General features: G+C 37.9%; 1 long non-coding RNA gene across 1 annotated transcript; it reads left to right on the top strand.

Moving 5' to 3' along the window:
• Window positions 1-4,040: 4,040 nt before the first annotated feature.
• Window positions 4,041-24,241, top strand: LOC107835744 (uncharacterized). The gene is made up of 3 exons (XR_001661559.1): window positions 4,041-4,051; window positions 9,747-9,751; window positions 24,022-24,241. It is a non-coding gene; the product is annotated as an uncharacterized LOC107835744 (long non-coding RNA).
• The last annotated feature ends 3,387 nt before the right edge of the window (window positions 24,242-27,628 follow it).

Here is a 27,628-nt window from a genome sequence, read left to right as displayed (position 1 = left end):
AATTATGAAAAATGAAGACTGAGTCTGACTTCCAACAACTGTTCTCTCTTCATTTCATTTCAACAGATTCTTGAATCTGCCTGCCAGGTCTCACCACTTATCAGACTCCTAATCCTAGCTGCAGAGAAAAAAAAGTGATTATATCACATGCAGTCTTCTTTCAAAACTGACATGCGTTGCCCTTGACAGACCTGATATCATGAACTGACACGCGAAGAACAGAAAAAGCTTGAGAAAAAAGTGAAGTATGGAAGCCGCATTGAAGGAGCAAATAAATCTATATGTGATCAGGCTTTTAAAAACTGGATGTTCTGAGTTATTTCAAAAGCAAATGATGAAAAGGCATTGTGTGTGTATATATATATGTATATGTAAAATTTCTAAAATTGGTGTATACACTTTGATTTGCATGAAGTTGATTAATGTACCAAAGTGCAAAAGTTTACAACATTTTGCAAGCGCAGACTTCATTAACCCTTTAGACTATTCTTCATGGGCCATTAGTTTGCTTCCTACCCTTGAAAAACACATGAATGAAGAGATATTGAGTCTCCAAACCCATTACCTGGTTGTCTACCCCAACTTGACCGATTAAGCCCTCTCTTTCTTGCACTCTTAAAAGTTGGTTTGTTCATTCCCAGGTTTAAAGGGGTAACTGGCCTTTAGGCGCTGCCATTTCCCTGAGCATAAATTGCCAATTAGCTGAAACCTTAGGAATCACAGTAAGGTAAAAATAAGGACCTAGCCACTGACACCTTCCCTCCTGTGGAATGGTATTGTAGATAGATACACAGGAGTCTTTTATTTAATCTTTGGAGGACATTTAAAGTGGGTTTGCATTTTGAATATTAGGAATCATGTAATGACAGGGACATTCTAATAAGGTAACAATTCCTTTAACAATGTTGCATAATCATTTTTTGACCACCTTACAGGTAGACTATTAGGGACAACAGTTGCAACATTTGTTACATTTTCAGCTGGTGCGGTTCACTTTCACACTGCACTGAGTCAAATAAACCAAATCTTTGGCAAAATGGAGAGCCGTCAAATTTTAGTGGTTGTAGGATTTCTCTTTTTTCTTTGGTAAAAGACCACAAGCAATTTCTATCTCTAACATTAGACACACAAGTTTGTTTTGGTTGCATTTGCCCAGAATGCTGTGGTCTGTAGTCCTCTTCCCGCCTTCGGAGCAGTCTACGGTCCACTTGGCATTCATTCAAACCACACCAGAGTTCACTTAAACTAAAGCAAGACTTAGGTTTTTAGGGAAACCAGAGTTTTCTTTCCTGGGCCGCATCAGAGCACACGTTCATATCTCTCCAAATGAACCGGACTTTCTAGGCAAATGAACTAGAGTTTGACAAAGAAAGTTTCCTAAAATAGAAAAAAAAAAATAAGTGTATCAGCTTCAGAAACTATAGTTTGTCTTAATTTAACTCAAACATGAATGACCCTTTTCATGTTTTAGAATAAGGCATGTTTATTACTGAATGGGTAGAAAAGACACAAATAACTTATTTAAAAAAATTTATTTTGGAAAAAACATATGATTTTTACGGCCCCCAAATGCTTTCCACTTGACACGTTTGTCAGGTTTGAACACCTTTGATTCCATAAAAAGCTCTGGAGCTTTTTATGGAGTTATCACTTATTTTAAAGGACAGACATCAAGTAAATATAAAGAAAAGATAAATAGTTTTGTGTGCTCTTTTTCTATTGGCTTTTTCAGTGGTCATAAATTCCACAACATATAAAATGAAGGGTTGACTTTATACCTCAGAGAATGTAATCTTAACTAAAACCTAGGTGATGGTTGGTTTTTGTAGATATAACAAGGCAAAACTATGAGGAAATAAATTTCAGGTGAATGCTGTGGTCTGTACTCGTTTTACTGGACCGTGGAAGACATGGTGGCGATGTACCTTTCAACAGAATATCAACAAACTCTCGCTGACCTACATTCTCAGACAGACAATAACAGCAGTGAATATACTGTGGAATTAGGAGCAAGCAGAGCAATTTTATCACGATGCTTTGGATGCGAGTATGTTCACAGGTCTTCCAAATCTCTAGGGAAAGTCGCTCATATTACAGGAAGACAGATGATGCATTCTGTCAGGCATTTCCTCCCTCAAAATTGCAGCTATTGTTATTTTTGCTCCTCTATGAGCAGGGAGTTTCAGAGGTGGAGTAAAAGTATTTCAAGGCTTTCAAAATCAATTTTTGATGAGCTTTATGGCCCTCAGATAAAACTGAGGTATGTAGGACACAAATGCTCACAATATTTTAAGGCCATTTAAAGCCTCAGGGGAACATAAATTGCCCAAGAAATACTGTGAATGATCAAAGATGAAAATCACTGCACCATAGCAATGATTCAAGTTTAAAGGGGCAACTAATTTCATAAGAGAAACAAGCCAAACACCACCTCGAAATTCTAGGTTTTCTGTACACAAAGTACTTTTTTGAGTATTTTTAAAAGTATTTTGGCTTCACTTTTCTGTAATAAATATTAACATGATAGAGTCTGTGGCGTTATATTTAAGATTAAAATTATTTAATCCATAGTCATCCAAGACAGAAAGTGAAAGATCAAGGAGGGAAACCCAGACATACTTCCAGCCCAGATACACTCTGAATGAATCTCTGAGGTCCCTGAAACAAACACAAAAACACCTTGAGATCTTGACCAGGAACTTGTATGTTTTAGGTCTATTTTTCCCCTCAACATTTTATAATTAATGAATGTTTCACTGTCCGGAGATAAAGATCTAAAATCTGTACATAATCAGTGGATGCTTGCGAGTGGTCAATCAAATCTTAACTCAATTATTCTGAAAGTAGTTCAGGCTGCCATTAACTGAAAATGCTCAAAGCATTCAGTGAATATCTTTTTTCTGAATGCCATTCACTACATCGGATTTTATTGAATAAAGTCAAAGCATGTTCCTCTTTCAGAAATCTCAATCATGAATTGTTTGTGTGATCATCAAGGCATGAGCTTGATGAAGGTATGACATGAACATGTATAGGATTCCTTAAGTATTTGAATCCACTTATGTAGACAAATTGCATCTACAAGTCAGTAATAAATAAATTCATGACCAGCTAAACCACAATTTCATAGACAATATTATTTAACACAGTTGTCCCACAAAGACCAAAACAGTTTTTTTTTCTAGGTGTTTTTTTATTATTTATATTAAAACCCCATTCAGAACGGTGCCAAACAAACTTGTCTTGGTTAAAAAGTAGCAATAGCTGTATCAGGATGCTCCAGTTGTTTAGATGACTTTCAAACAAAGCAATTAATAATACAGTCTGAAACAAAAGACAAGACACCAAAAATGACCATCAGCTATGAAAACTGTTTAAATTCTTAAACTTCTTGGTCAGTAATTGCACGTAAAACAGTAAACTTGTGTGATTTCATATGATTTCTACAAAGTCAAATCTAACAAACATTGAAATCAGCCGGCACAGAGTAAGTGAGGAAAAGAGAAGGACAAAGTGAAGGAGGTGCGTTGAAAATGCCAGCAGCTGTGGCCTCATCTGTAAAACACCCAGATGGTATTTACCTGACAGCAGGGCACTGGACAAGTGGAGTCCTTTTTGTGCCTTCAGATCTCTGTCCTTCACATTCACCCCCTGCCCTCCTTCCTTCTTGTCCTTTCTGTCTTTGCTTTTTGCCCCCCACCTCCACCCACCCCACACCTCTCCGCCCTTCTGTCACTATCACTGATCAACCACCCTGCAGGCAAGGGCACAGTCTTGTGCAAGACATGCGCCTGATAAATGAAGATCCAGACTTGTGCTACAGAGGGGGGCCTGCAGCTCATGGGGGGGCTAAATCACCACCATTGATTGCGCAGCTTCAACGTACTGACAAAAGGCCATGATCACTTATCTTGTTAAAAGCGGATTATTGGCCTGTTTGGATCTCGTTACAGCCATAAAGATTTTTCTTCTTCCCTTTTTTCCTTCAACCTTTCAACAGATTAGCTGTTTTTCTTTGGCCTAATTTGCTGAACAGATGATCCTCCATGTTGTTGGGATTTCTTTTCAGGAAAAGAGCTATGGCTTTTGGATGCTTTATATTACCCATTTCTATGAAATTGACTGATTGTGTAGAGATGTGCATATTTTATTTGGGTATTTAAATTTTCATGCTGGTAAATTATATAAGGTGGTTCAAGCCAATGGTCCCACCTGCTTTTTGATGCTGCCAACTGATTATCTATTGAACCCTGGTACTGACAAGCATGAATGTTTGTTGTTGATCAAGCTGTTTCCATCCAATGCTCTGCTCAGTCGTAGGTATGACAAAATGACAGGCTCATTTTGTCATTATCAATTTCCATCTTTATAATTAAATTTCAACATCATAGAAATTGGACTTGAATCTCGTCTATGGAGTAGCTCTGACTCATCAGCATAAGTATATTAGCTGTTCTGCTTTAACTCCGTCTAGAAGAAATGCGTCATCTGCAAATTTATTCAAAGCTGTCCAAGAGAGAAAAAAAGATGTGTGAATTTTTGCAATCTGGTTAGTAAGGGTGCAATGACATATCAGTGCCAAATCCTAATGTCACCACAACAGAAACTATTTACCTCCTCAAATCTGCGCTCAAACAGAGCTTAATCCAGACAAATGACAAATGAATCATAGAGCACCCTCATGGCAAAGCTGTTGGAGAATAAACCGAATGACTCCATTGTTTTGCTGATTGTTGTTTTGATATTATGTCACTGGTGTCTTCAGTATTCTAAATCCTAAATTTGCTCCAAATATTTATGAGTATAACATACGAGCCAAAATCCCAGTGAAAACGCAGTAAAATTTATTCATGATTAGAAACGGCCAATTGCATGACAGCAACTCAACACCACTGTGGAAATGACTTGCTGAAGTTCAAAGTAACCATCAGAATGGGGAAGAAAGTAGATCCAGAGTAACTTTGGTCCCAGACAGCCTGGTCTAGGTATTTCAGAAGCTGCTGATATACAGAACATTTTCATTAAAAAAAATGTTGTTGATGTCAAAACAGAATGATAGTTAGTTGACATTACTTTACATGCCCACTTAAAAACAAGGCATGTAGAATAAAATCTTTGAATGCACAACAGGTGGAACATTGAAGCAGATGGACTACAGCAGCAGAAGGCCATGCTGGGTGCCCTCATTGTCAGCTAACACCACCAAACTGAGGCTACATTCACACATGCTCATAAAGACTGGATAATAGCAAACTGAAACTCCAAGGCGAGCTTTGGGTAAATATCTGGCACAGTGTATGAGCACGCACCTCTGAATGGCTGTCATGGCAGATTTAAGGACTTCTCAGACATGTATGACCCAGAAAACGGATATCTAACAAAACAAAAAAAAAAGAAAACATTTAGAACTATGAGTGATCAGCATTTTCTACAAATAAGAGGTTAAGATGCTTTTTGATACACCATAGATATGGACAAATATTAATTTGTGAAAACAACAGTATATTTGGGGTCAGTGTACATATTTACAAATGAATATTTGTGCTGTCATACATTTTGTCTTTTCCAAGAAGCTTTAAAACCACATCATTGAATATGTGGTTTTACTTATTGGGAATGTCATGCCTTAATGGCAGATCTGTGTCAAATCTTAAATGCTGTGGCACATGGCCTGTTTTCCTGCTTAAACTCCCCAATGCTAACAGGCAACACCAGGAAATGACAAAGAATCACAGAAGAAAATGGAGCACTAGCATGTCAGTCACACTAGTATGCAAATCTGTGGTAGTCGAGTGGAAGTGCATCCTCCATCTAATTACAACCAATGGAGGTTAATCCCTGCTTTTGACAGAAAAAAAGTGCTTTCTCAGTGAACCCACATCATCTATCACATTTGAAAATATGTGCCAGCAGAGAGGATATCCAGCCCACCTTTTAACCACAAACCATCATTCTGCTTTTTAATCCCATCTACATCCAGTTAGAGGCCTCTGGCTTTACTGTCACAATATTCAGAGCTACATTGTGAAGCACTGAAATTAAAATTAGACATTAGATGTTTGGCATTTGATCTCTTCACATGTCATACGAAACAAATTTGAGTCTTTATAAGTTAGCACAGTTGAAACCTCATATTTCTTTAGATTCTTATGCCAAAATAATGGAGACATTTACTGTCCCTTATAAATGTCATCTCAAGGTTTACAAACTAGAAGGCACACCGCTAAGTAATGAGCTTCACAGTGAAGCTGGTGTACTCACAAACAAGGCAAAACCTCACAAATGCTCAAGGCGTGATTGATGTGTTTTCATAGCCGCATATGGAGAAGGTAAAGACATTTAGAAGGGGATATTTAAATTAATGATACTGATTCAAGGGGTTTGGAGTCAACCATGCAAAGAGTTAAATGAGGCGAATCCTCACTGTTTAAAGTTTCACAGATGCATACGTTGCACTTTACCATCTGAGGTTGACTTCCCATTTTTTCACAGTACATTAAAACTAATTATGCAATTTGAATGGGTTCCTAAAACAATTTTATAGGTACACTGCAGTTGTTATTTTATTTTCAGAAGAATCTGCGCCAAGCTTTATTTGCAGAGGGAACGCATTCGAGGATAACTAGCAGAAAAGTGAATATGGTGTTGCACACAGGCCATTAAAAGTCACTAAAAAGTAATTAAAAGTAATTCCATTTTCTTTTGGAATACACAAGAAAATGTGTATTCCACATTCTATTTTTATTTTTCTTGCCAGTTTTTCATAAAGACAAGATTTTTTGAGTGCACAACTAGTAGTTGTCCAATCAAGAGATCCACCAACCTGAGTTGAGGAAGTCTGCATCTGCTCTGGAATCACTATGGGCCTTTTGGCTGCTTTCAGGTTACTGTTTTACTGTTCCAATTTTGAAAACCACAAATTGTTTTCAAATCCAAATAAGACACTGAAAATTGTAGTAGCAATATGTCCAAAGAGTTTCTATTTACTGGCACTGTTGTCTATATTTTATCTGTTAAGCTAAACAGTCATAGTTAGTTACTCAATCAACATGAGCCTACTGCTGTGTTTAACTTCTTTAATTTCACTGAAATATAATTGTGCTTTCTCATAAGAATGTTCAATAAATAATATTTCCCTCAATAGCAGTGATGCCAGAGAAACCTGTGATAAACTCTAAGGTTTTATTTTTGTATTACCAAGGAGAGGTTTGTAGAAGTGGTCAATCATAATCTATTAAACCTAGTCTCATTTATTTGATGTTTGAATTTATTTAAAAAACAATTTCTAGTATTTTAATATTTGCTGGGAATCACTAAGAGCAAGTATAGAAACATCATTCTATTAGATTCAGGTTGCAGTTATCTAGATTGGCCAGTAAGTAATTAAAAATGTCTCCAATAAGGTCAAACCGACCAGAGTTTGAATCTCATGTTATTTTACCCAAGTAAACACTTGAACAGCAGGCAACCAACAGTTCAATAAGATGTAAAATTATTTTCCTTTTTATCACAGTGACCTCTGTGTTGTACTGATCTGACCAGGTGAACTTCACTGGGAAACTGTCAAAGGTTGTTATTCCTTGTAATCATCCACACACATGGCCGGTGGTGCAGTGCAGGGCATACAGAACATACTCACTTACTATTCTGTCAGCACTGAGTTTGCAGTTCTGTCCCCCTTTGATGTGCATCCCATTCAAAGTGTGCATCAAGCCGAATACTTTTTTCAAGCATGTCCAAGGCATGAACGGACCTCTCTCTGCATCCTGCTTGCTAGTATTACGATTGCCTTCTGTGTGTATGTTGGTTGGGTTAGGGCAGAAATAGCACAATTACCCTTTGGAAATAATTACTTTGTAATGAGCAAATATTTTTTAAGTAAATTGTAGCGGAGGATTATGAAAGATTCGTTATTTTGTTTAATTTTGGACAAAGGATGTTTGGATGCCTACTTATGATGACATGCAACATGTTCAGCAGCAGCGTATTAAAACTTATTTTCTCCTGAGGTATCCTGTTAGTAAGATCGCACAAGTAGCAATGTTTTGTAGTGAAAATGCAGACATGAACAGGAACAGCACATTTGCAAGTTTGTGCAGAAAAAGTGTTAATTTAACAGTTGTTTTTTTTTTATCATTCTTCCAACCTTTTTCTTTCAATATTTTCTGGCCTTGTAGTTCAGATTATTTGTCACACCATACTGTCAGGACTTAGAGATAGTTTTAACAAATGTGTAAAAAAAAACATTTTATATAAAAGTTGCATAGTACAACTTTAAGGTGCTCCTGAGGCACATAAATCATTAGCATCTAACCTGAGCTAAGGTGTAACAGGACTGGACTGATGCTTAGTTATTCAACGTTTCTCTTCACCTGGACGTAAATGTTGCATTGCACTTGGAAAACAATATCCCAGGGTCTGGAGAAAAAATGGAAAGGTGCAGAATCTTAGTTTCTTGAGGTTCAGTGTGAAGTTTTCACAGTCAGTCATAATTTGGGGAGCCAAGTTGTCTACTGGTGTTGGTCCACAGTGTTTTATCAAATCCAAAGTTAGTGGCAGAAAGTGCTTCCCTCCACTGACAAGCTTTATGGAGATAACAATTTCGTTGTTAGTTTTCTGGAACCTGCACACACACTGACACTGTGTTTGTTTGTCTAGCAAGTCCACAGAGTAGCATCCAGAAAAAGACCAAAGATTTCGCTCTCTTTTTTTTTTTTTTCCTGGTAGAACATGCTACATTTTCTGGAGATTAGCAATAACATTAACGGAATAACAGTTGGATTAAACTCCAATCTCAATAGTTTGACATTACCATAGCTCAGCACTGTTGAATAAGAACTCAAGTTTGACAACTGGCAAAACAAAACCCCTAAGCTGGGTTTGCATTAAAATAGTTATTGTGAACTTGGTTAAAGTGAAAAAGTGTCACGTTCAGCTCAGATCATTCAAGTTGATGGGGAGCATGCGGAGTTGAAGGTGTCTTTCGCAAAAGATTAACACATTTAGCCTAGAGCTTCACAGTGCTTTAAAATATTCTGTCGGTGCAGAAAAGTGCTTGTCACATTTTATAAAACTTTATCTGCGCCAGATAGCACAGACTCTCTTTCCCAACTATCTGTGACAAAAAAGTGTATATATGTGAGGGTGGCAGGCAGGTATAGCAGAGTAGAGACTGTAGATGAAACTTGGCTTTGGCTTATTGTAGCTCTGGTTATAGCTGAGGGCAAGAGGTGTTGATAACCCCAGTGTGGTGATGTTGTGAGGAGCAGCACTGAGCTTGTCTGATTTATCTGGTAGACCATATGCGAGGCAGATTAAAGTAGCAAACTATAAGATTAACAAACTGTTATCCTTGCTATATCTGAGGTTTAATGAAGCAAAGTGATGGCTTCTCATTTTAGTGACAAAGTAATATGTTTCACCCTCAAACTTACCACCAGATATGCATGATAGAAAAGTTTAACAGGAAATCTCTGGAGTGAGGGGGAACAACAGATTGTAGAAATGAAGGGATTCAATTTGGTTAAATTAATTCTCCATTCCCCTCCAGGGACTTTGAATCTGGGATTAAATGAAAGAGCTTCCTTGAGGGACTGACATGGGGTTGACTGTAGCTTGTTTACTGCTTTTTGCTAAACCCATAAAGTGTTCACAGTGGCTGTCAGTGTTGAACACTCGTAGGGGTTTGGCAAATCGCTTCCCGTTGTGCTTACACGTGGTAGGACATACTGAATATGGCTGACAAGCTCAAGTAAATTAAGCTCTGCTGTGTCATTTACAGCATTTCTAAATGCTGAAACACTGTGGAGTGTGCAGGAGGGCGAGCAATAAACCAGAGCCAAGCTGTGGAAATCACCATTTAAGTGGGTTTCCAGAATAGAGCAGAGGTATTAGTTTCATGTAGTGCAGTTCAACTCAACTCAAATAAAGTCAAGAAATACACTATGATGGTTAATTTGCAATGTGAACAGGTAGGAAAAACAAAAAAAAAACAAGTTTGGGGTTCTTTCTTGCATAAGATGAGCAAAGCGTCTGTTGCAGACGTCCACATTAGGAATCCACAAATTGGAACATGCAAATCGCATTATCAATATAGCTACACTGATTTGTATCAAATCTTTCTCGAGACAATATCTGCTATCTGTCTAAGCTGCTTTGAAGCTCTGCCACCTGCCCTGTGTCTCCACTGATACCATCAGCTACTACTCCTGCTGCTCCATTTCTTTATTTTAACCACTTGTCATGTTGCGCTCAGTTCGGTGCTTTGTGGGTGCTTAGTTATCACTTACACAAAAGTCCACAGAAAATGTATCACAGAACAGGTCACCACAAATGGAGGGCATGCTAGACATAGAGCTTGTGTCCAACTTATCAGGTTAAATGTGCAAGAGAGACAAATGTCTTCTTAACAGGTAGGTTATGACTTCTTCATTTTGTCGGATATAGTGTTGAGTCTCGATGTGTTACACCTTATCCTTTCCCCAGTAGTGACAGCAGAAATTACAGGCTCTCAAAGTTATTCCTTGTATGTCATGCGATAAGTTTCGATTACGGAGCCTGTAATTAATGCACAGGGAATGGAAAGGTGTTATTTTTAAAGTGGAGAATTAGACGTTCTCATGTAATAATGCATTCTTAGATTTTATTGATGAGTTATGAAATGATTACCATTTGTGATGATACATATTTTAACAGCAGTTCTAGTTGGTTCCAGTACTAAGCTGTGGCAGGAAAACATGTCCTCTCTGTGTAAGTGATCTCCTATGGACCAAAGTGTGCTTTAGAAACTCCTCAGAGTAAAGAATTACACTTTCATTGGTAATTTTGATCAACAAACACAAGACATTCAAATAGTTTCATGATTTATGAATGTCAGATGGCGTTATTGCCAACTTGTACTTTCCTTAAATAGCTGAATAAGATGGGCTTAAAGTTGGTGAAACTTTTTCCCTTCAGACTTTCAAATGCTTACAAGGTAAGGCTGCCAAGGTACACATTCACTTTTGGGTTATACTTAGAACTAATAATTTATTTACCATTTGTTGGGGATTGAAAGGTTGCTCTGCGTAATAATTTAGCGGGACTAAATTAGTGGGATTGTTTTAGATTAAAAACTAAATGGTTAGCTGTGTTCCCATGAATGATCATAACTGTTATTTAGTCTGACAGTTTTTATGTTTTCATAGAATGGAAACACTCTACGACAGTTAAACAACATGAGAAATGTATTTATTTAGTGTCAAATATGGCACAATTTTTGATTCATTATTGGCTGCTAAAGAATGTTTTTGCTCTTAAAATCGTAGCACTATGGTTTGTACTGTAATGTTCCTTTTTTTAGATGGAGGATCCAATATTATTGTTCAAATTGAGAGAATTGGGGATATATTTATAGTGCATTAATTACGCAAAAAAGTGATTAACTAAGCACTAGAGTTTTATCATCGCTTAAACAGATGGAGCCTGCATTTCTTTACATCTTGCTGGGTAGGTCACCAAGCTTACCAAAACAATTTTAATTAACCCAGATATCCACAGGGTGAGTTTCCTCCTAATCCGTACGCGCTCGCGGCTGGACACCATCACCCGCTTGTGTGTTTGTTACGCAACCTCTCCTACCAGCCAGACACAACAAATACACTCACACACACGCAAACACACTTCTCGTTTGCCCTTCCCTTGGGTTATTTAACAATCTGCTGTGAAACATTTTACACTGGTAAAATACAGCTGTTGGCATTGGAGCTTAAACTTTTTGATTTATTTTCTTATCTAGTCCTGTGTTATTTATTTATTTTTTGCAGAAGGCATAACCAGTGATGTCAAAAACCATGTCACTGAAACCTGAGGTAGAGCTTATTGGAAATGCAACATCAATAGTGGAGATTGGGCTTTGGCAACATTTCCCCCTGGTATCAAAGTGCAATTTTTGTTGAGCCACACAATATAATATTGATCTTTGAACGTTGCATGAAGGGAAAAAAAAAAACACAAATGAACGCAGTGCCACCAGATAGCATGTCTTCCATCAGGAGAATGCATGCTGTCAAAGGGCCAAAAATGTAAACATGCCTGATAAAAAGAACAAAAATTTTATCCAAAATAATTGAAACATCTGCGTTATTCAAACCAGATGGATTAACTATCCTAAAGTGACCACTGAACATAAATGTCCAACACCACTGGATTGCAAGCTACACAACTGTAGCTTGCAATCTTTATATTCAATTTAAAATTTCAAATGTTTTGAAATTCTGATTTCTTGTCAATTAGAAAAAAAAGATACAAAAGAATTTACAAAAAATTATGTCACTAATTTTAACTTGAATCAGGATTTAAAGCATGACATGTTTTTAAACCTGTCAAAAATGACATGTAAAAAGGTGTAGCATAAAAGAATCATAGGTTGTTGTGTGTATCCATAGTGGTGAAAGCCATTTACCATTTACTGTCCTTGAACTAATGTGTTAAGAATTGCATTTCTATACAGCAATTAAATCTTCACAAGTAAAACATGCAGAGTCTTTCAGCCAGCTCCATTCTCTACTGGTATAATTTCCGGACTATGAGCTACCACTTTTGTCACGCACTGTGAACAAAGGGATGGGGCTTGTGTGTAGCTCTTTATCAATGGGTTTTGAAAGGCTGGACTGCTGTGTGATGAAGAGGACAGCTGTGTCAGTTTGGCAAAAGGATTTATGGCACATATGTTACCCGCACAAATTTTGTTAAAAAATCTGTCTGTATAAATATCTCTTGCTACAATGAGGTCACCTGCAGATTATGATAAAGTGCCGTCTACACATGTACTTTTTTCTCTCTTTTCAATGTAAGTGGATGCGACTTATTTTCTGGTGCGTTCAACAGTCCAGAAACTGCAGTATGTTTTAAATGACCATCTCTTGCCAAAGGAATTAATAACGCTTTTCAAACCAGAGCAGAAATGAAAAAAAAAAAAAAACATCGACCCAGCTTGTATTTTTTGTTTATTTGTTCATAAGCAGTAATTATTATGGTTGGTCACATCCCAACTAGCATGGTCTATTAAATCTCCAAGCATCTGCCCATCACAGTGGACAAATTGTAATTTGAGTCTTAACTTGATGAGTTGAAGCTGGAAACTTTATCACTACTTTATTTGTGGTGTATGTTGTGTTTTTCTTTAGTTTTCAATAATAAATTGGGATTTTGTTGTACAAATGGTTTTATTTTCAGCTGAAAAATGTGTTTTTGACATTTTAAGAAATTATAATGTTAATTCTGTTCTGTTTTACCAAACATCTGCAAAGGTTACAGCTAAACATTGCTTTCAAACTCCCAGTGTTGTGTACTCTCAGTAGTTTAAATACAGCTATTTTCCCACCTTCTACGTTTCAACGCCTGTTTTACTTTGATCATTAAATCTAATTGTGATTATGCTGAGCTTTTAGATGCATCAGCTCTATAACTTTGTAAGTTTCACAAGCTTTTTGCAAGCTGGTTTCTTTTTTTTTTTGTACCAGATAAAATGCATTTAAAAGAATCATTTATTGATGGATGAGAAGCACATTTAAGAAATGGTCCTGTACGTTAAGATTATGGAGGAGATTAGGGAGCCAATGTGTTGCATGTGATGAAAAGCAGCTTTATTTATCTAAATCTAATTCTGTTTCCAAAAGTCAAGAATAGAAATATGATGGATTGTGCATTCTGCCTTGGATGAATTTCAATTTTACAAGCCGGCATAGGCCCATATCAGCTAAATTTCTTTCACACAAGCCCCCCTCCTCCGCCCGTCCCCACCACCCAGCCCCCATCATTTTCTCTGTGTCCTTCAGGTTGCCTTGCTGCTCTCTGTTCATCTCTGCTACCTCTCCTTCCTCACATACAGCCTGCCTCTCTCTTACTTTGTAGCGCTCACAGTGTTCCCTATCTGTCTGTCTCTTTCTGTTTCTCGTTCTGATCTCTATCCTCCTGAGCATGTCTTGGAGGCAAATTGTTGCAGTCAGGCAGACTGCTGTGTGTTGCTGGTCCTGTGCCACCGCACTGCCGCTGCGGTTAACCCGCCATCTATTTATTTAGAGGAATTAAAGGATGAATTCCTTCTCAGGACCTTTGCCCTCTGAGGTGTCAGCAGAGAGCTATGTAATTGCACCTAATAAATCCACACACAACAGGTGGCGGATAAACTGATAAATATGTCTCATACCCTTAGGATGATCATCACATTTGATTTCCCTCCGCTGGCCACAGCATCCTGTCGGGGGACACGTTAGCACTGTGGGTTTTTGATGCAGCTCTCATGAGTGTCATTATACTTACTACTTGGCTGAGTTCATTTTTCCCCTCAGCTCTTAGCAGACCACAGGAATGATTCAATATGCTTTCTGCCATGCCGTTTGCGCAGCACATTAGTATAATCCATTTTCTATTTTCTCCTAGAGCTTTTAGTTAGGGGGCAGTAGGGAAATTGGTTCTATTCACTTGAATCATGAAGTGCATTTGCAGATGTTTAACACTACACGGCAAAAATGACATTCAAACAAATTAAGTAAAAAAAAAAGCTTTTTCTGTGCTACGTCTTGAGATAATTGAGAGGGAAAAAGTGTCTGTTAGATATGTAAGATGATTTGATGTTATTACTGACTTGAAAATGTTCTGTTCATAACATCCAACATTGAGTGTTGATAATGTCGACAGGGCAAAGACACAGACAGGTTTATCAAAAGTAATAACCACCATATCTTGCATCAGTTGAAAAAAGATGACGTGGTTTTTCTGTAAAAAATATACTTATGTGTTCTTGTTCTTTAATTCCTGATGTTTAGTGTATGTTTTTTCTTAACAGAGGTGCCTTGTGTTCAGGAGTGTGGTTGCAATAATTCAGACCTCATGATGCCACAATTTGTTTGCTGCATTCATGGCTACATTTGGCATTGCATTGTTTTGTTTTTTTTGTTTTTTTTTTGTTTTTGTTTTTTTTGGGACAGATCAAAGCTTACAAGCAGGGTTACCAACTCTCACTCTTTTGAAGTTAAACTTGAACTGTTTTTGACCAGAAAAAATCTCACTCCAAATAAGAAAAGTGGAAAAGTTAGAACTAAGACATAGATTTTCACACTGTATATTATGACTGCTTACTCTTACACCTTCTTTTAGAGGTTGGTACCATGGATGTGACAAAAACGCATGATGCTATTAAACAAATTTTGACCAAAATCTTAAATGAATGCTTGTGTTGAATCTATGAAATGATGAATTAATGCTATTCTACAGGGCTAAATAGGATCAAACCCTTCCACTCTGTTAAGGTATTCATTTGGCATCGTTACATTTTCAAATTAATGATTCAAATTAATGTAATCATTCAAAAAATATATTGTTTAAACCCTTATCATCCATGTGGACAGTAATATGGTACATCTCAAAATTTTAACAACAATAATTTAACAGCATAAAAAAATAGATATTGTCCAGCCCCAGGTAACAGAATATTGAGCAGTGCACATGTTATTTATCTAATAAATAAAACATATATATTGCCAGGGTAGTTTGGTAAAACTGGTTCGTTTTTGTGTATTTACCTTGACCTTCACATTCAGTGGGCTTTGCTGTGGTATTTGCTGCTGCCATCCTGAAAACTATGCATGTTGCACCCTGCTGAGCTTCTAGGAAGCAATAAGCTGAACTCACACTGGGTGATATCTGCTTACTTTCCATCAATTCTTTTGGGACTTGCATAACTTAGAGGCAAGCGAAGGCAGGATTTAATTCTGACAAAAGACGCGCAGAAGCAACATTTGCTCTCTTGGGTTTCCGTGAAAATTTTAGCCAGCCTGTGTGACAAAAACACGCTGGAAAATAAACTGGCAATTTCCATGCAGGGGCAGAGGGCAATAGAAAACAAAACTCTGGTCACTCTCTTGGGTCCACAAAGAATGCACATTTGATACAAGCTCCCATTCCTTGCAAAAACTGTTGCCCTGGGGCATTCTGATGAGGGGCAGCACTGTACTTCCTCCCCTTTACCTGACTGGTAACATGAATTAATTATGCTGTGTACTGCTAGGAAAAAAACAAAAAAACAAAAGAAACCATCTATATCCAAACAGCTGCAGATAATAAGTGGGGCAAAGTGCTCGGCATGGACTAATTATTATTGATGTAGATTCACTTTCACTTAGCAGCCGGATAGCTGGCCGACTGCTGATGCTCAGAAGTGGAGCACTGCATTAGATGCGCTGCTGGTGGATTTTCATGGCCCATTGAACCAGTGGAGGTGATGGTATAAATGCCCCTGTCAGGTGCCACCAGTCGCCTTGTGGAGTCTCTGGCGAAAGTTGGTCTCCTTCCTCCACACTCATCCTCCCTTCCACTTCAAAGCCATATGTTTATATTAAACTCTGTCACAACAGTGTGAAATCACTTCCGGTTGAATTAACTTTAACACCACCGGAGACGGTTCGTTTTTTGGGGTTATTTCTGTTCTGCAGTAAAACTCCAAGTGTTTTTAAGTTTGCCTTTTCCTCCGGGTAACGAGAAGAGAAACAATCTCCATGAGAAAATTTGAATAAATCATGGATTTTTACAGGGATGTTCCTCTCTGCTGGTGTTGTTATGTTAGTGCTGCTCATTAATATTCATGATTTAGTCAGGATTTTATTTTTATTAACCCTTCAAGCTATTTAAACAGTGCTTTAAAACATTCTTCCATCACTGTATTTGTGCTCTAAATGCTTCACTGACTGATTATGTCTTTTCCTTTTGTGTGAACACTGAAATGACCAGCGGCATCACAGCTGCAGCTACCATCATGTGGTGCCCATTCACAAGCCTGAGAGTTCCCTGTGCACCAGAGCATGAAAATATGTACCAGTTCTAACCACTTTTAATTCATGAAAACATTCCCAATGTGACTTATCCATACAGGTGTAAAACCTGCAGGGGGATGTCAGAATGACTGCAAGCTGAAAGCACGGAAGTGGCTTTCTTTATGGAACATGCGGTTCATTGCTGTATATTGCATGCTGCAAGGGGAGAGCATCCATCTGCACGACATAAATGTGAAGTCAACTTGCATACATTTTGAGCTTTTCCAGTTTGTGACAAACTGCAGTAAATTTTCTGATGATTTTATGTTCTAGGCATGTGATACACATCAAGTTTATGAAAACATGTTCACAAGAATGTACCAGTTTCACAGTTCTCTCCCGGATATCTTGGCTGATTCCTTTTGATTTTCAAATCTTGTCGAACAAGAAAGCAGTGTGTTCCAGATGTGACCTTATATACATCCATACATGTGCCTCCAGTTGACTAAAATGTGTCAGTTGGCATATTAGAAATTTCCAGAGTCATGACATCATCATCAATTGTCATGACTCAATCGTTCAAGGAGGCAGTAATAAGTCTGATTTGATTTTGAAGACAATAATAATAAAAAACACTTTTTTTTTCTTTCATTAATGTGGCAAATATAAATATACAGGTGATTCTGCTGATATAAAAAAGAGAAGTTTGATCTGATTTTCACTTCAGACAGAAGTTATGACTTTTTTACTTGTAGCATGTAAGCTTCTGGTTGAAAGTTTAGATAGTATTATTTAAAACTGGTATTTGAGAACAAAAAAGTTTCAAATTTAGTTAACGTAATTTTAGTTACGATGGATTTTACCTCTACGTTAATCTCCAAAAAATATCTAATTTGAGAACATGTCTTAGTTGGGTTTGTGCTACAAACCAGTGCTTCTCTCAGCATTTTTGAAAGGTCTAGTCTTGAGTAAAAATTCAGTAGTTCTGTAAATGTGACAAAAGGTCATAATGACAGTGTTTTTTGGAAAAAGACAGGCTTCTAAAAGCTATGAATTACTCATTCACAGATTGCTATGCACAAAACCTTCAGCACTAAAGGTATGATTTGAACAAAAATGCAAGGTTTTTAAAGGTAAACCCACTCTGCATGGGTTTACCTGGTTCCCCCTTTCTGCACCACCAGTAGAAAAAAAAACAAACAGCAATCTCCACCTTTGAGTCACAGGTAATAACAATCTCAGCAAAGCTTTCCAATCTTGGTGGGCCGACTCAGAGCCTTGCCAAATTAAGGACCTGGGAATTACTCCTGGCACCGAATAATGATGAGGCGGTCCCTATCAGGACAAGGAAGACTGTTTATAATGAGATCGTAAACATATGCTCGTGCCAGCACAGCAGCTTCCTGTCAGCTTAATTGGCTCGATGTGAAATTTTAGCCCTTGTTGGTCCTCTCCGGAGGAGGAGGGGTGCATGGAGGGGAAAAGTGCAAAAGGTGTATTCCGACATTAGTGAGACGTAGACGGAAGGAAACAAATACAAGTGTAAACACGTGCAAACTGATGTGATGATGCATGATGTATGGACAGGGGTTTGCTAACAAACACACCTGGCAACATCCAGCCCAGTAAACTGGTATTTACATGGAAAATGTTGAGGGCAAACAGACCCATTCTGCATTGTCCTGTCCTTTGTAAATCACTGTGATAGCTCAGCAAAACAGGGTGCAACATGTAATGAATTGGCAAAATAATTGACAAAGTATGATTTATGCACGTTTCTGAGTCTAATCAGACTCAGTGAGGCTGGATGTGGCCTGGAGAGTGAGGCAGTGAGCAGGGGTTAAATTGTACTAACCTCTGTCTGTTAAGCTGCTAGTGGGAACAATTTGGAAATCTGGAAAAACACAGATGCTATTAATCATCACTCTGCACATCTCACATGTGTAGGCATGAAGACAGTAACGCCCAAGCTGTCTATATAACTCCTTGACACAACGCTTAATGACCCCGAACTTCAATATGTTCAATTCATTCCACATTACCTTATTCAAACTGACTGCACAGACTAGTAATCAGCTGTATTGTGAAAACATTAGCATTAACTGTGGTTGTAGCTTTCATTTATTTTGGATTGTGGGGCCAAAAAACCCCAGAGAGGAATATTTTTATCTGTCTGATCAAATTAAATATCCCGATCTTTCTTACTCTCAAACTGCCTTACTCATTCATAGTAAACATTTATAAACTCCAAAAAAGGTAAGAATTTAATGTTACTGTTAAAAATGTTGCCAATATACGGGGTGGTGTGGTGGCGCAGTGGTTAAGCACAACCCACACAAGGAGGTCTTTTTAAAAAAAAAAAAAATCTCTATAATCTTCATGATATCAAGGTGTGAATTCTTGCAATTGCACAGAACTGCTGTTGTGTAAACTTGAGAATACAAATGTTTTCAAGGGGCTTGCAGTCACACTTTTCATACAGATATTATATTTAGCCAGCTGGATTGACCTTAATCCCCACAGATACATAATTTAGTGGCCGAGATGCTGTAGTGCAGCTGAAACTCCCCTTTAAATTGAGATAACAGCAAATCATGCAAATTGGGGAGCAGTAGAAGAATAAAGTGATGTTTCTCTGCTTCAACACACCCGGGTCAAATAACGAGGTCATCAGCAGGACTCTGAAGAACTTGATGATGTACTGAGGAGGTGATGCAGCCGTTTGACTCAGGTGTGCTGAACCACTCCTAAAGGTTGAGGCCTGGGTTTGAGTTGTGCCACTCTCACCTCTGTGACAGGTCACACAGACGGTCCTCTACAGCTGCAGTGTCAAAGACGATGTTATAGTCATCATTCAGTGTGGGCAGAAATCAGACCGTGAGAGCCTGATAAACGGTGCATCTAGAATTTATCTTACAAACACTGGAATTATTTCTAATAGACAAAACTAGACAGCTAAATCATCTCTGTGATCATTTTATGAATGATTATCATTATGACAATGATTATGAATTTAATGCTTTAAAATAGCATCTTCTCTCCACTCAGCCATGCCTTCCTCCTCTGCTGCAATCAGCACAAATCCACTCACCTGTGACCCGCTCTGTTTAAATGCTCTCCAGCCTTCTGGTCTGCCAGGTTATGAAACACTTCTGTCAGGACATTCGGTGGTTTTTCTTGCCCTCATCTGATCTCCTCATTGCGACCTAGATTTTTTGTCCTAGATTTCTCTGCCTTGCCCTCATCTGACTCCTACCAAACCACACTGATCTCCGGACACTGACCTTGTTTTTATGTCCTGACATCTGAGCTCTGCCTTTCTCTTGGATACATAATCAGATCTTTGCCTTCTCCTGTTTCACCCTTTGGATTCCAAAAACATTGCTGACAGGTTTCACGAGGTGTGTGAACCTAAAAAAAAGCCTGGACATGACTCTGTTTCCATATGACGTGTTACGACGTCATCACCCCACCGTGCTGATCCCGGTTTCTCTCTGGAGAGGAACTTCACAGCATGCAGGCTGAAGAGGATCTGTCTGGAGACAGACACACTCTTTAGGATTCCTGGCGCTGACGAGTTTCTTGAGGAGCATCCAATCAGGATCAAAGACCTCATGCTAGTCATAAAAAAGTTGGTGTATTTCATTTTGAGTCCTCTGAAATGCACTTACTCTTTAGCAGTCTCTAACTTGTTCTCTCCCCTTCCAGAGTTTCTGGTGTGCTTCTGCAAAGGTTTCCTTATGTCTGCCGATTTTAGATTTAAAATAAATCTTTTTAAACATACTCTGTCTGGCTGAATTTCCAGAGTTTTTTGACTGGCTTATTACAGGATTGCAATGATAATTTTCATGTTTATGACATTTCAACATTTTGTTTGGAGGAACAGAGAATCTTTGCAGATTTTCTGACGTCTTGTGTGAAAGTAATCTGTTCCAGGCTTGTTGAGCTCAAGGTTTAAGTATCATTTGCAAACAGATCAGCCTGGAAAATGTTCTGATCCAGCACTTGAGCTGCCTTTCAGGTTTCTAACCTCACTGGAGAAACATCTCGGATATGGAAGTAGGATTTTAAAGCTGGGATCCTCAGCATTTCAGAAAAAGAACAAAACATGTGTGAGGCTTCAAGCCAACAGATATGTCATCATCATGCTCCAGTTTCAGTTGTGCACAGAATGACTCCTGGGAAGATTTTTGTTTTATCTATGCTGCCTGTTTGTCTGACTAACATTTGAGACTTTTTTTGTCCTCTGTCAATATTCCTCAGGCAATTTTTATGCAATTTCTGCAACAAAAAAAAAAACATTTGATCCCTTGTCATCCACTTGTAAAACCACCTTTGACTCAGCCCACCAAGCAACCCCGTTTCTTTCCTGTTAGTACATGGTGGTGGGCAGAGAAAGCAAACACTTTTTTGAGCCAAACATGTCAAACTTGTTGCCTCCTCTCATTGCTCAGAGCAACTCAAACTCATCGCAAGGGAAACAGACTGATGATGAAGAGCTGAACTGTTATCCTGCTTGATTGCTGCTGTCCAGAGAGCAAGAAAATAACAGTCAAAAGGTAAAAATAATGCTGCATAGATATGGAAGAAGAAAGTCAAACTCTTCCTCCTGTTTCCTCCTTAGACGGGATAAAAAAAATAACCAGGAGAAGAACCTTGTAGTTCTTCCTACAAGGTTTCAAGATGGTGATGTCTTTGTAACCATAAATGTCATTATAGGCTGGCAAACATTTTATTACTTTAGCAGCCCTTTTATCTCCACCAGAATAGCTTGTGTTCATGTAGTTTATTTTTTTATGGTCAGTAAATAAAGTAAATATTTTATTCCTTTAATTGCTCTTTCTTTTGATAATGTTTTCCCTATTACTGAAAATGAAGCAGTTATGTGACATTTCAAGCTAGTGCTCTTTTTGAATGTATAATAGTATTCCTTCCTTGAGAAAGTAAAAAAATGTACATAGACGGGCTGATGGGTAAATATAAGGGACTGTTTGATACTCTATGCAGCAGCATAATTTAACATCAGCTATGAAGCTAAACCTCACAGTGAGTGATGCTGACAATGGGATGGAACAGAGTGAATAAAATACAGTTTAATCACAAGCTGATATCTTAAAAATGAAGCTACATTGACATGTTTTCCAGTTGTACCGTTTTAAATGCAACTGCATTTTAACTGAGCCTGTAGTTTTTCCTTCTCCAGGATTACGTTTTGTTATGAAGTGGTGCTACACAGATAAACTGAATTTAATTGAACTGTTCACACCATACTGAGCACTTAATTGGGTGATTTAGGACAGGAGGACCCAGACGTACTCCCCCCTCTCTGTATTGACCGGGTTTTATAGTGCAATATTTACATTGCAGTAGGAAATTATGCATGTTAGCACATTCTATTTCACCTGTGGTGGCATTTATGGCGGGCCTCTATGGCTGCACAGGCGGGTGATATTGTTTGCTGCTAGTCGTCTGGAATGAAAGCTCCTTTCAACAGTGAAGTCACCACCTGTTTGTAGTGACAGAGAACGGATGAGCCTGTGAGCACATCTGAAATGTTAACTACCTTTTAAACGTACCATGATTACGTTTAAAAGGTAGTTAAACGTAATCATTTACGTTTAACTACCTTTAAACGTAAATAAAATCATTTAAACGTAAATGATTTTACATTTACGTTTAATGTAAAACGTAAATGTTTTAACCCGTTTCTGTTAGAACGGGTTTCTAACCCGTTCTAACAGAAACGGGTTTCTGTTAGAACCCCGTTTCTGTTAGAAACGGGGTTCTTTTAGAGCATGTTAATAGTCTGTTCTCGTAACACCCGGGGACTAAAATATTATCTACGTGAGCAGACGTGCTTATCAGTTGCAGTTGGCGCCTAATTATTCATTAGAAGATTGCTCTGCAGACATGTGCTGGATAAGTTCAAGGATTAGCTTTTCTAAATTGGACACATGTGTGAAATGCATGTAAAAACAGGCAGTGACATCAGTGTGTCATCATCTTTTTATATCCCACCTCTCAATATTTAAATGTTGTTGAATGAATTCTTGTATTCATTCAACAATATTTGGCAATAGATTTGGCCACTGTTGCATTAAATTCAATAAAGCCACTATTTGATGTGCTGTGGAAGTGACAACCATGGAGAGTCCTACTTGTCCTACTTGCTGTTCTGTAACAGAGGCTATTTTCACAGTATGCCAGCATTGTTCTGTTTGCTTTTGAAATTATGACATTTTGTGTTGCAATAAAATAAAAAAGAAAGTTAGCCACTCAAAATCTGGTTATTTCTTGTTGACACGTTTTTGTTTGTTTATTTTTCTGGAGAGTTAAATTTATTTGAAAACAATAATCTATAACACCATCTCCTTCACCTGTAAGATTCACGTTCATGTGCACCTGCAGGTTTAAACCGCCTTATAATCTCTAACTGCATAGAAGTCAAATAAAAACAGTGAACATTGACATTTTGTTGCAGTTTTAAAGGCTGAGAATTCTTAACACATTCGACATGGCTGCCACGAGAGACGATGTCATCGCAGAGTTTATGACGAACAATAAAAAGATGATTGAATGGAGATGTGATGTAAGGCTGTACACATTCACCAGTCTCACATTCATTGCACATAGTGAATGTGAAACCACCACAGGTTTTTCTTTTTTCTTTATAGATGCATATTGTGCAATTGTGTTAGTCTTTGGCATAAATTTGGAGTATTAATGGTGGATTTGTTGCTTTTGGTGTTTCTTGCATTTGGTATATGTACTTACCTCTATTATATGTGTGTGTGTTTTAGTATTTTCATTGATATGTTTCACCAACCGTATGTCGTTTTAAGTGATTACCTATTTTTTCACTTTTATTTTTTTCTGTGGTCAGCCATTTTTGTCCCAAAAATGCATCAAACCTTGTTACCTGTTTACCTGCAGTTCATCAGTAATCCTCTTCTTCCCCATCCAGTGATTAGTCTACACAGTATGCATACAGCCCATATCCTTTAGCTCTTCTCAGATCTTTCACAGACATCAGTAGGAAGTTAGAAAGCACTGCACATCTGCATTTTCCCATTAAAACATTTTTTGTAAAGGATTCAATAGTCTATGTAAGTGGAAAAACATTTATAAGGATGTCACCTGGTCTGGTGCCTTTTTGCCCTGCTTTCTTTCTGAAATGTGCTGTACAAAAAACTTTACTGGACTTTTTATATCTGTGTCCATCCGTTCCTAGATAAGCTCCCACTTTGTGTCACTTTTTAGTGTCGAATGACAGCAAGCTCTGGGTTTCCCCCTGTGGTTCAGTAGGGCAGGAACAGAGGCCTGATTATTTCAAACTGATTAACAGACAATGCCCAGCATTATACACACACATACATGCACACACACGCATGCACACCCTGCCAGAGGCCAGCAAATGAAGCAGCTTATTGACAAATGGCATGCCGATCAAAGAAAAAAAAAAAAAAACACCCACATGGGGGCTTAATGGATGTTGATCTGCTCTCCCTCCATCAAGTCCAAAGCTCTGCTGTTTTGTGTTTGACATTTTAAAATGATCCTGCACAGACATGTTTTGACTTATTTTTTACCCCTCCTTTTATCTCTTTTTCTGAATGCCCCCATGGTTCTCATTCAGTTTACCACAGACTGTCCCTTTTGAAGCCACTGAAACTCAGTTAACACTGAAACTTTTGAGTGGGTTCCATGGTTCCCTCCTGGTTGTACCATGGAGATGGTTGTAGAGCAATTTTAATTTTGGCTTTCACTTTGGTTCTGTAGAATATCTATCAGTTTAGGTGTTTTAGCCTACTTCATGTTATCAGACATATTCTATCCAGGTGTTTTCCTTATTTTAAAGATAAAAATAATAATAAAAAATCAGACCAACCAAGGCCCGATTAATGGTGAAATTCAGCTCAACCACAAAACTGTCAGATTAATCAATAATTTCATGAGATTCCTTTATGGCATCTCCAGATTGGTTTGGATAGTTTTTTTTGTTTGTTTTTTTACCCCTCAATAAACGAAGTCACAGTTCAAAATGGGCCTTTGTATTAGGATGATTGTCTGATCTCAAAAATGTTTTTTTAAGTCCTAAAATATTCAAAAAAAAGAAGCAAAAAAGAAATCTGTTGGGACAGCACTGTATGAGTACAAGGGTCCAGCAGAATGTAACCAGACCTAAAAAATGCATTGACCTTCAAAAACTCCTGATAAAAATTGTTTATTTCAAACAATTAAAGAAAAAGGCATTATAAAGTTAGAGTTGACCTGCAGATCTGAAATGTATGCATGGCTCTAATAAAGTGGCTTTGGATTTTCTGACAACCAAATTCTCTTTTCATATTTGTTTACTCATTTTTAATGGAAATGGAGGCTGAAGATAATGATGCTTTCTCAGATTCCTCGCTATCACATTCTGTTCTGCTCAAGACTTTTAAATCATTCATTTTTACTTTGCTCCTGAGGAACCAGCTTCTCTTCCAATATTTTGAAATTGATCAGTAGTTCCCAAGGCTCAGCGTCTTCAAACATTTTCATTTCAACTTCAGCTGCTTTCTGATTCAATTCTGGCCAGTCCCTGAACCCTATAAATACAAAGTGCAGAACAGGCTTCAGAAAAGTTAAACAAGTGTAATAGAGAAAAGTCAAGGTTAAATCATCATGTACAGCAGCTGAGCATCATCTGCAAGGCATGTTTTGAAGAAACAGCGAAAAAAAAACAAAAAAAAAACAAGCAAATGTGATTGATTATGCTCATTTTTATTTAGAATAGTTTTCAATAATTTCCGGTGACATGTATAGTAGTTATAAATCCTGTTAGCTGCAGCTAAATGCTTGCTCAGCTTTAGGTAGATGAAGCTGTAGCTCCACATACAAGAGGAGCAACCAATACTAGTTCTCTGTTTGTCTTGAAAAGCATCTACAGGTAAAACTTATTTATAATTAACTCTTCAGACCAACTTACTGAGGTGTGGAGCAGCATTGGGCTGTGATAGCAAATCAATCTGTACTAACAAGGAACCTTTTGGTTTATGTGGCCAATTAGGCACCATCTGAGATCATGTTCATGAAAATGGAAGTGCTCTGCTGACTCAAAATAAAGCAGGTCATGTTAATGCCCCAAGGAAAAATAATTATTGCATCTACTGGTGTCTCTGCTTCCTGTCTCCTGTGTGCAAAATCACATGTACCAGATAAAGAAATGAAATGTGCAGTGTAAAACATTTATACACTTGCTTAGCACATGCAGAAGTGTTAATCACAATATATTTTTAAAATAAATATTTATTTCTGATTCCAGTTTTCTCCTGGTTTCATCTCAAAGCAAGTATAAACACAAACCTCTATATCAGTGTATTATTATATCAGATGTTGGCATAAAAAACTAAATGGCATAGTGTCCTTGTTAACCTCTTTTACTGATAATTAATGACCAGTGTAAATGTAAAATTATGAAAGTAAAAAACTTTGAGTTCAAATGTCAAGGAGGGATTTCGTTCAACACCAGGAGCCTCTGCAATTTCAACTCGGCCCTGAGTGCAGGTGTATCATCTACATTTTTAATTAAGTAATCCTTTTATATTTAGCACATCACATTGATTCAAAAAAAAATTTTTTTTTCAAGATTTGTTCAAGACTTGAAAGCAAATCTCATTCAAAACTTTATGGAACTTGTGAACAAGAATGATTCGATTAAACAAAAAACGTTCAGATTTTTTTTTTTTTTTTTTTTTTTTTTTTTGAAGATGTCAGAAAGTTCAATGTAATCAAATCTTGATCTGAGGATACAACATTTAAACCTCCACAAAGACAGAATGTTTAATACAGAACTAATTTAAACTGCTAAGGGTGAATATAGGTCCATACTTTCAAAGCTAAAATGGCCAACCATATGCCAAAAAATGCCCACATTAGGATAAAATAATGGAAATACTAATACCAGATTGCTGTGGGCTACCCTGCTAGCAAAAAGATCAAATGTAGCATCAATTGTGTTCCCTCCATCATGTTTGCCTGTTGAGGTAGAAGAAGGACATACTGGCATCTGTTGGTTCCTTTTATTAGATCAACGGTGATTGACTTTCTCATAAGTGGCTGATTGCTTGGATGGTTAATTCATGGGAAGATTAAATAATTGATTTGTAGAGTAATTGGTGCATGCATGTATTAATGATGGGAATTTTTGCCACCATAAAGCAAGTCAACAATGACCCTGGGGGAAGTCTTTGAGATGTTTACTCAGAATTGTGGCACCAGCTCCTGGGTACTGTATGTGAATCTGTAGAAATGAGATGAAAGCAGGTTTGTGTGGTGTCAGCACAGAGCACCTTGACATGCCATACCTTTTTTCAGAAATAGCTGCACTCTGACAAACGTTTCTTCTTTCTCTCCCACACCTAACCCCTGTCCTCTACTGTGTGATGAGCAATGCAAAATGATGATGCATCGCTTGGGCACCTCTCAGAATTCAAAGGTTGTACTTTCACCATGCTAAACTTTGCTCTATATGTAGCCTGGCAATGTGCCAGTCAGGCGTTAGAAATGTTCACAGCGAAGCCTGGGGCTGCTAATGAGCTAGTAAGCAGTGGAATCCTCAATGGAGACTAAGATGGAGATGAATTCCCGGACTTCCAGACTGAGAACACCCACTCACATCTGCAACATCTGCTTCGTGGCTCAGTCAGAGCCCCTCCCCCCCCCAACTGCTGCAAAACCCCACAACACCCCAGCATCTCCTCATCACCCCTCCGCTAAGCTTGCACACCCACGCGCTCCTGACATTCGCTCACACACTACTGATACTGTCAAGCGCCTAAATGCCAGACCACCTTCCA

The sequence above is a fragment of the Poecilia formosa genome, unplaced genomic scaffold (assembly GCF_000485575.1).
Source record: "Poecilia formosa unplaced genomic scaffold, Poecilia_formosa-5.1.2 Scaffold20, whole genome shotgun sequence".
In the NCBI taxonomy this organism is placed as follows: Eukaryota; Metazoa; Chordata; class Actinopteri; order Cyprinodontiformes; family Poeciliidae; genus Poecilia; species Poecilia formosa.
This window is presented reverse-complemented; position numbering and strand designations above follow the sequence as displayed.